The sequence below is a fragment of the Schistocerca gregaria genome, unplaced genomic scaffold, assembly GCF_023897955.1.
Source record: "Schistocerca gregaria isolate iqSchGreg1 unplaced genomic scaffold, iqSchGreg1.2 ptg000178l, whole genome shotgun sequence".
NCBI classification, from domain to species: domain Eukaryota; kingdom Metazoa; phylum Arthropoda; class Insecta; order Orthoptera; family Acrididae; genus Schistocerca; species Schistocerca gregaria.
Genome location: NW_026061728.1, coordinates 17,491,802 through 17,501,203, shown reverse-complemented (window position 1 = coordinate 17,501,203; position 9,402 = coordinate 17,491,802).

Sequence of the window (9,402 nt, the reverse complement as noted above, 5' to 3'; positions counted from 1 at the left end):
CTTCAGCAATCTTCTGTAGCACCACATTTCGAAAGCTTCGATTCTCTTCTTGTCCAAACTAGTTATCGTCCATGTTTCACTTCCATACATGGCTACACTCCAAACAAATACTTTCATAAACGACTTCCTGATACATAAATCTATATTCGATGTTAACAAATTTCTCTTGAGAAACGCTTTCCTTGCCATTGCCAGTCTGCATTTTATATCCTCTCTACTTCGACCATCATCAGTTATTTTACTTCCTAAAGAGCAAAACTCCTTTACTACTTTAAGTATCTCATTTCGTAATCTAATTCCCTCAGCATCACCCGATTTAATTTGACTACATTCCATTATCCTCGTTTTGCTTTTGTTGATGTTCATCTTATATCCTCCTTTCAAGACACTGTTCATTCTGTTCAACTGCTCTTCCAAGTCCTTTGCCGTCTCTGACAGAATTACAATGTCATCGGCGAACCTCAAAGTTTTTATTTCCTCTCCATGAATTTTAATACCTACTCCAAATTTTTCTTTTGTTTCCTTTACTGCTTGCTCAATATACAGATTGAATAACATCGGGGAGAGGCTACAACCCTGTCTCACTCCTTTCACAACCACTGCTTCCCTTTCATGCCCCTCGACTCTTATGACTGCCATCTAGTTTCTGTACAATTTTTAAATAGCCTCTCGCTCCCTGTATTTTACCCCTGCTACCTTCAGAATATGAAAGAGAGTATTCCAGTCAACATTGTCAAAACTTTCTCTAAGTCTACAAATGCTAGAAACGTAGGTTTGCCTTTTCTTAATTTTTCTTCTAAGATAAGTCGTAAGGTCAGTATTGCCTCACGTGTTCCAACATTTCGACGGAATCCAAACTGATCCTCCCCGAGGTCCGCATCTACCAGTTTTTCCATTCGTCTGTAAAGAATTCGCGTTAGTATTTTGCAGCTGTGACTTATTAAACTGATTAGTTCGGAAATTTTCACATCTGTCAGCACCTGCTTTCTTTGGGATTGGAATTATTATATTCTTCTTGAAGTCTGAGGGTATTTCACCTGTCTCATACATCTTGCTCACCAGCTGGTAGAGTTTTGTCATGACTGGCTCTCCCAAGGCCGTCAGTAGTTCTAATGGAATATTGTCTACTCCGGGGTCCTTGTTTCGACTCAGGTCTTTCAGTGCTCTGTCAAACTCTTCACGCAGTATCTTACGTCTCATTTCGTCTTCATCTACATCCTCTTCCATTTCCATAATATTGTCCTCAAGAACATCGCCCTTGTATAAACCTTCTATATACTCCTTCCACCTTTCTGCCTTCCCTTCTTTGCTTAGAACTGGATTGCCATATGAGCTCTTGATATTCATACACGTGGTTCTCTTCTCTCTAAAGGTCTCTTTAATTTTCCTGTAGGCAGTATCTATCTTACCCCTAGTTAGATAAGCTTCTACATCCTTACATTTGTCCTCTAGCCATCCCTGCTTAGCCATTTTGCACTTCCTGTCGATCTCATTTTTTAGATGTTTGTATTCCTTTTTACCTGCTTCATTTACTGCATTTTTATATTTTCTCCTTTCATCAATTAAAATCAATATTTCTTCTGTTACCCAAGGATTTCTAGCAACCCTCGTATTTTTACCTACTTTATCCTGTGCTGCCTTCACTACTTCATCCCTCAGAGCTACCCATTCTTCTTCAACTATGTTTCTTTCCCCCATTGCTGCCAATTGTTCCCTTATGCTCTCCTTGAAACTCTGTACAACCTCTGGTTCTTTCAGCTTATCCAGATCCCATGTCCTTAAATTCCCACCTTTTTGCAGTTTCTTCAGTTTTAACCTACAGGTCATAACCAATAGATTGTGGTCAGAGTCCACATCTGCCCCTGGAAATGTCCTAGAATTTAAAACCTGATTCCTAAATCTCTGTCTTACCATTATATAATCTATCTGATACCTTTTAGTATCTCCAGGATACTTCCATGTATACAACCTTCTTTTATGATTCTTGAACCAAGTGTTAGCTATGATTAAGTTAAGCTCTGTGCAAAATTCTACCAGACGGCTTCCTCTTTCATTTCTTAGCCCCAATCCATAATCACCTACTATGTTTCCTTCTCTCCTTTGTCCTACTGACGAATTCCAGTCACCCATGACTATCAAATTTTCGTCTCCCTTCACTACCTGAATAATTTCTTTTATCTCATCATACATTTCATCAAATTCTTCATCATCTGCAGAGCTAGTTGGCATATAAACATGTACTACTGTCGTAGGCATGGGCTTTGTGTCTATCTTGGCCACAGTAATGCGTTCACTATGCTGTTTGTAGTAGCTTACCCGCATTCCTATTTTCCTATTCATTATTAAACCTATTCCTGCATTACCCCTATTTGATTTTGTATTTATAACCCTGTATTCACCTGACCAAAAGTCTTGTTTTTCCTGCCACCGAACTTCACTAATTCCCACTATATCTAACTTTAACCTATCCATTTCCGTTTTTAAATTTTCTAACCTACCTGCCCGATTAAGGGATCTAACATTCCACGCTCCGATCCGTAGAATGCCAGTTTTCTTTCTCCTGATAACGACGTCCTTTTGAGTAGTCCCCGCCCGGAGATCCGAATGGAGGACTATTTTACCTCCGGACTGTTTTCCCAAGAGGACGCCATCATCATTTAACCATACAGTAAAGCTGCATGCATTCGGGAAAAATTGCGGCTGCAATTTCCCCTTGCTTTCAGCCGTTCGCAGTACCAGCGCAGCAACGCCGTTTTGGTTAATGTTACAAGGCCAGATCAGTCAATCATCCAGACTGTTGCCCCTGCAACTACTCTTCAGGAACCACACGATTGTCTGGCCTGAAACGGTTACACTTATCGTTGGCAAAGCTATGTTGCGTGCTGCGGTATCCGGAGGCACTGAAAGCACCATAGTAGAACACAGACGAAGCTTCTAAGTTGATGTAATAGCCAGTAAGAAGCAGTACAATTCAAGCTTTAGTTATCGATTATCGAGTTTTAAGCCGGCTTTTGTGCCTTGGACATGAGCTAAGACCTTACGATTTTGCATGAAGGGAGGTCTACCACCCACGTTGCACGGGAGAGCGTGAAAAGTGTTCATATGTAGTAAAAACCTGAGAAATCCGCCCGTTTTGGTCTTATGCTATCGAATCGACTTAAAGCCAGATCGTCTCTTTGTCCTGTCTTCTCTATGAAACAGTTTCACTTATCGTCTGCAAAACTATGTTGCGTGCTGCGGTATGCGGAAACACTAAAAGCACCATAGTAGAACACAGAAGAAGTTTCTAAGTTGATGTAATAGACTGTAAGAAGCAGTACAATTCAAGTAATCAGACACATTGAAATTAAGTAAGTCCAAATGTTCAGATTGGTTTTTTAGGTCCGATTTTCTCAACAACTTGGTGATCAAACCAATATATCAGTCCGGAACAAGGACAAAATATTTCCACACTTCTGGAACGAAGGCACAAACGTTTTGCCCAAAATAGTCATTTTTTGTTAACTTGCAAGTATGTGTGAAGGAAGGAATTGGTGTGTAGTCTAGTCAAGTAACCACTCCAGTTTTACCTGAATGCTAGAATGAGATACTGTTATACAGTAGCTTCCAGAATTCAGAAGGTTACTGAAGTGTATCTAAAAAAAAAAAAAAAGAGGAACTATCCAATATTAAAAACTCTTGTGTCACGAATAATATATATAAAGCAATTGATTTAGTAACAGATGTTGATGAGAACTCAGAGCTTGTATGTATGAAACGTAAAAGGAGACCTCTGTAGGAAAAACAAATTAAGTTTTCGAAAAAACCAAGTGATTTTGTAAAGAAACGAAGACTTTCTCTTCTTATGATTCACTTCTGTTTTGACATTCGATGTACTAAGAGGAGGGTTGCCGAAATTCCTACGTCTTATTTTTTTTATGGAATAATAAGATTATCATTCATAAATATCGGTCTCTGCAGTTATTGTAGTGAACCTTTTAATACTACCGCACTGAACTACTTAAATGATTTTATACTTTTTAGGTAGATGTATCACAAAATTGTGGTCACGTTATTTGAAAGCAAGATGAACGACATACTTAAGCGGCACATTGCGATAAGCAATTATTCTCCATAGGTCGGACCTGAAGGTCTGTTTTCAGGAAGACCAGTAGATCATTGACAGCAGTGTCGTGCAGTCAACGAGCCTTAAAACAGCGGTTGACGATGGTGTTCAGTAACACCACGATCTCATACATTGAAATAATGTAACAGAGTTGGCATAGAGGGTAAATAATAGTAATGGTCCAGTAGATTACAAAGGTTAATTATATATATATATATATATGCGCGTACGGATACTGCCACAGGAAGGACACTTTACAAATATGATGCCACGGTGGGGTTAAACTCATAATTATGCGCAGATTATTTTTTTTTCATTTATTTGAATATTTCTCTCACTTTTAACTACCCATAAGGAAAGAAACGTTACAGTGGACGCTAGTGTGCCATCTTTCTCGCTGAAGTGGAATATCGCGTTTATTAAATTTCCTTGATAGCTTAACTGAAACTGTTTTCCCTATCCCAGCGAATTGCTGGAAAGTCCGCCCTGAGAGTTCTCTGTCGACTTGTAGATTGTGAGTCTGTCTAATATCCAGAAGTGATCCACGTCGATTGCTGGTACGGAGGGCGCTAGAGTAGATTACACGTGGTATCTGTCACACGATGTTACCCATTAACGCTCGTAACATTGAGTGCCGCACTTCGGGCTTGTGGCGTGAGGCTTTCTTTTCACCTTCGAGCGCTGGCGTCTCTACAGCTGTTGGACGTGTCTGGAGTGTGTTTGTAAATATGGCTTCAAAGTAAGTTTCGTCGAATTTTTAAAAATAAAGTAGCTTGGGCTATGGGTGGGAGGGGGGGGGGGGGGCAAGGGGCATAATTCATGCTATCATTTGTGTGTTGATAGGAGGTGGAATATACTGCACTCGACTTCATGTCCACAATCACAGCTACAGCCATCCATCCCTACATCTGGAAACATACATGCAGCAAGCCGGAATAGAGGATGTGGTCACACTCAAAAATTCTTTCTTAGCTTTCCTTTCTACTTTGTCTGTTTTTAGATTCTGGATGCGACAAATTAAAAAGCGCTTCATCTGTTTCGAACTTTGTATTAATTTTGCCGTTGTGGTAACACTATTTAAAATTAAAAATTGTTCTTATAGTCCCCATAAAGTGTACTAAACGTTTATTTACCTTCACATATTCCACCTTCATCGGTTTATAAATCGCTTGACACGTTTCTGAAATTATTTTGTTTGATTACAATGTGATATTAATGTGCCGTGTCATAAACCAGAGTAGCTCTCATGTATCAAGAAATCGCAGTGACACAGTTTATTCTTAGAAATGCTGTATGTCCAGAAGACATTCTGTTTTGTAACATGAGAATCCACTTTACTGAGCAAATACTGAAATAATCTCATCCATTCATAAGTAATTTATATGTTAAGACTTGAATTCCTCCTCTTGTAGCTCTCGTAACAAATTTTGCTGAATTCTTTTACTATCTTGACGTAATACCTAGGGCTTCATTCAAGTGTTTATTGTTTCTCTACCGCTTTTCTTCCAAATACACACACAATGCAATTGTGGTGTTTGCAAGAGTGTAAGAAAGAAAGCTGACGCAGTTTGTCTATCAAATTTTAGGGAAAATTTGTAAGAAGCTTTCAAACACAATAGTAAAATTCAGAACGGTGGTAAAGTGGCAGCGTTGTAAGGAACAACTTTTGTCCTTACTTTGTGTTATTTGGAATGGTTGACGGTTGATCGCGTAAGTGGGGACTAGGCGAAGAGGCATCAAAATTTTATTTCGAATGCTAAAAAGGACCAAGGTTCAATTTCACATGTTACAGCAACTGTTAAATACAATCAGCTAAGCACAGTAAGAATTGTCCATGCTCTTTCACAAGCAGCACGATTGGAACATTGAAACACAACGAGAAGGTTACAGAAACAGAAGCGGAATAGATGCATTACGACTATCTGCTTTTCAGCATGGCAAAAGTTGTCTCCGAACTCGTGAGGAATCTGAGGCATGAGTGAATAAAATTTTTAGAACTTCTGAAATTCTTCGCTGGATACGAACACTCACGAAAGATTATTTAGCATCATGGAGTACTTGAAGCCACTTTCTGACAATCATTTAACAACTTGTATTATGGATGTTGTTAAAGAACAGATTTCAAGTGAAGTTAAAATAATCCTCTAGAGCAAGTTTCAAGTGAAATTAAGTCCTTTGTCAGTACAAGCAAACGAAATAACGGATGTCTGAAGTAAGCTATTAGTAATTTTTCGTTTTGCAAATAAGGAGAAATATGAGATGGATGTGGTTTTATGACTTAGCTAAAAACTGGTGTGCACAAGGCATAGCCACTGTTTAGCTGCAAGTGCTAAGCAGTTAGAATATTGATAAAAACAAACTAGTATCGCAAACATAAGACGGCTGTAGTGCAATAACACGGAAAAATTGTGTACATCCTATAGTGAAAGAGGCACACCCTCGTGCAGTCTGTATCCACTGCTGTGCACATCAGTTGGACCATCCTCTGTGCTTCTAAAAATTACGCAATTAAAATTTTTTATAGCAAACCAGTATTTCACGAATCTTAGCCGCTGCGGTAAAACAAGTTAACTTCAGGGGGAAGGGGGATTTAAATTATAAGGTCCTTGCGAAACAAGGTATTTTCATGCACACGCTGTTAAAACCATTTTTCTTCACTACACGGACATGAGCAGCATTGAATGTGAAATACAAGCAAGACTGGGATTATATTTCTTTACATCGACCAATTGGGCTAAATTGTATACTTGATCACCAGACTTCTCTTTTTCTACTGCAGGTGTACAAATAGATTTTCCAGCATACCAGTATCTTGTTCGACATTTTGCAAAGTAAATCTGTAAGCCTGAAATAGAAAACTGCATTAAGGCTAGTGAGAGACTAATATGTATGAAACGCAAAGTGGAAGGTAAGAAAGAGCCTTACAATTTCAGCAGGAGTATTTGAACTAGTGTAACGAAACAGAAATATGTATTTAGAAATGGAGAAGGCTAGTATTAGAGGTAATCGACACAGTAATAGTAAACACGGAAACTAGATTCCAGGACTACCGTGAAACAATTTCCCTATACGTAATGTTGAAAAGCTACTTAAAATGTATCTTTTGACAATGAGAAACTGAAGAGAAGAAACTTTATTTACAGCAGTGAGGATAAATGTCTGGAGCTTCATGACATCCTTCAGTCCATTGTAAACAATTGATTTAAAAAACGTGTTCTCCGGAGGAGTGTAATGACTGTCGTTGCTTCTTGCAATTCCACGAACCACCGTGTCTTGCAAAACAAGCGTGAGTACGTTGAAACGCGTTAAAGCCTACTTCCACAACACAATGAAAAATGACACTGTCAAGCATCACTGTGTTGGCTGTAGAGAAGAGAACTCCGAAATCAAATCGACAGGATTCCATATCTCTCGTCTCCGGTCTACGCCCAGGAAAAAGGGCTGCAGGATAGAACTTTATAAAAAGGTGTGAGGGTGTATTAATAAGTATTATATCCTGATGAATGTATAGCTGTTAAATACTTTTTGCATTTGTTTATAACAATTGCTGTAGTAATTTGTCTTACGAAGTATGTAAGTTACTTTCGCATTGTTTATTGGAATTGATAACGTTTATGTCAACGTCTTTTATTTTGCTTAACCGTGCTGTACTTCTTCAGTCATGTATAAATCGCTTTGCAGGGAAATGAATCATTTTAGTCAATTGTGGGGATACAACAGCCCTGAATTTGAGGTGCGCTCAAACCCTACCATTGGCTAGAAATCGTAATGTAGCGAGATGTTTCTCCTCGGAGCTTACAACCTATGATGAATTCATTTTTGGTTAAAAACGGTTTGATGCTCAGCAGTTCTTAAATAATTACGAATATCATTAGCTACCGTCTAAGTAACAACGTAGTTAAATTTCATTCCTGCAATTAGTCGCATCTTTGCCTTGGCTTTGAGTAACAAGGCCAGAAAATCCTAGATAAATGCTGGCAAACTCCAGTTTCTTTTCCTTTGTAAAACCAACCGGAATCGCGTAGATATTTATCATACGAACAAATCACATGAGGCACCGTGATTGCGTTGTGCAAGCGGTTACGAAATTGGTCCGTTGGTCGGTCGGCCGACAGATATAATAGTGCGTGTGGAGGGGCCTTAGCAGAACGATTTTCAGTGCAGCCCAGTCCCGTTCGCGCCATATTTACACACCTTTAGTCGTAGTTAGCAGACTAAGCATAAAAACCAAAACTTCGAGGTAAATGGAGACCCCCCCACTACAGGTCCAGGGGTTGGAATAGACCCGAGGTATTTCCGCCTGTCGTAAGAGGCGACTAAAAGGAGTCTCACGTTTTGGCCTATATGTGGTGGTCCCCTCTATGAATTGACCTTAATTTTTCAAAATTTTCCCGAAGAGCGAGCCAATTTAGGAAGGACGCCTTACATGGAGTATAGCATTCATGTGCTCAGACTTACCGCATCCTTTGTCGACGTGGATCTGCACTTCTGCTCATTCTCCTACTGTTGGGCGAGGCCACCCTCCTGGGTGCGTATTTTTCCATAAACTGTGCAGTATCGTTTTCTATACCGACGATTATAATGGACTTGTTCGCTTGGTTGCACCTGACATCCAGCACGGTAGCTTGCCCATTGTAGTGGGGCCGCTATGTACCCTGTCAGTTGTAGCCCTCTGACCACACCCCCTGATGCCTGTGCCATTAACTCCCCATGTATGCCCAGTCACGGTATTTACTCGCTTATGACAAGCTGGGGATGTTTCTGTAACCACAAGAACTTACATATGGTCGAGGGTATCATATTTCACAGGGACCTTATTTTGCAGTCTGACGATGAGCTGCGCGCAAATTTGGAGAGGCGCGGTGTTCATTTCGTCCAGCGTGTCCACTGGGGTCCGAGGTATAATCAGGTTGCCACCGCTGCTTTCGTCTTGGCCTTCGAGGGTGATACATTGACAGAGAAGGTCAACGTGACGGTCTAATACTGTGTTGTAAAGCCCAATGTTCCTCACACGATGCGGTGCGTTAAGAGCTGCAAGTTAGGACATATACAGCTGTACATCCAGCGTCACATGTCAAGATTCTGGATGCCCTTCACATCCCAATACTACATGTGCCCCGCCTCCAATCTGTCAAACTGTGGAGAGCACCATTCGCCTTGCTCACTACACTGCAGGATTCTCCAGAAAGAAAGGAAAATCATGGACTAAAACACACTGGACAGAATGACCTACACTGGGGCGAAGAGAAAATTTGAATGCCTGCATCCTGTGCCTGTGACATTGTACCACGACTGTT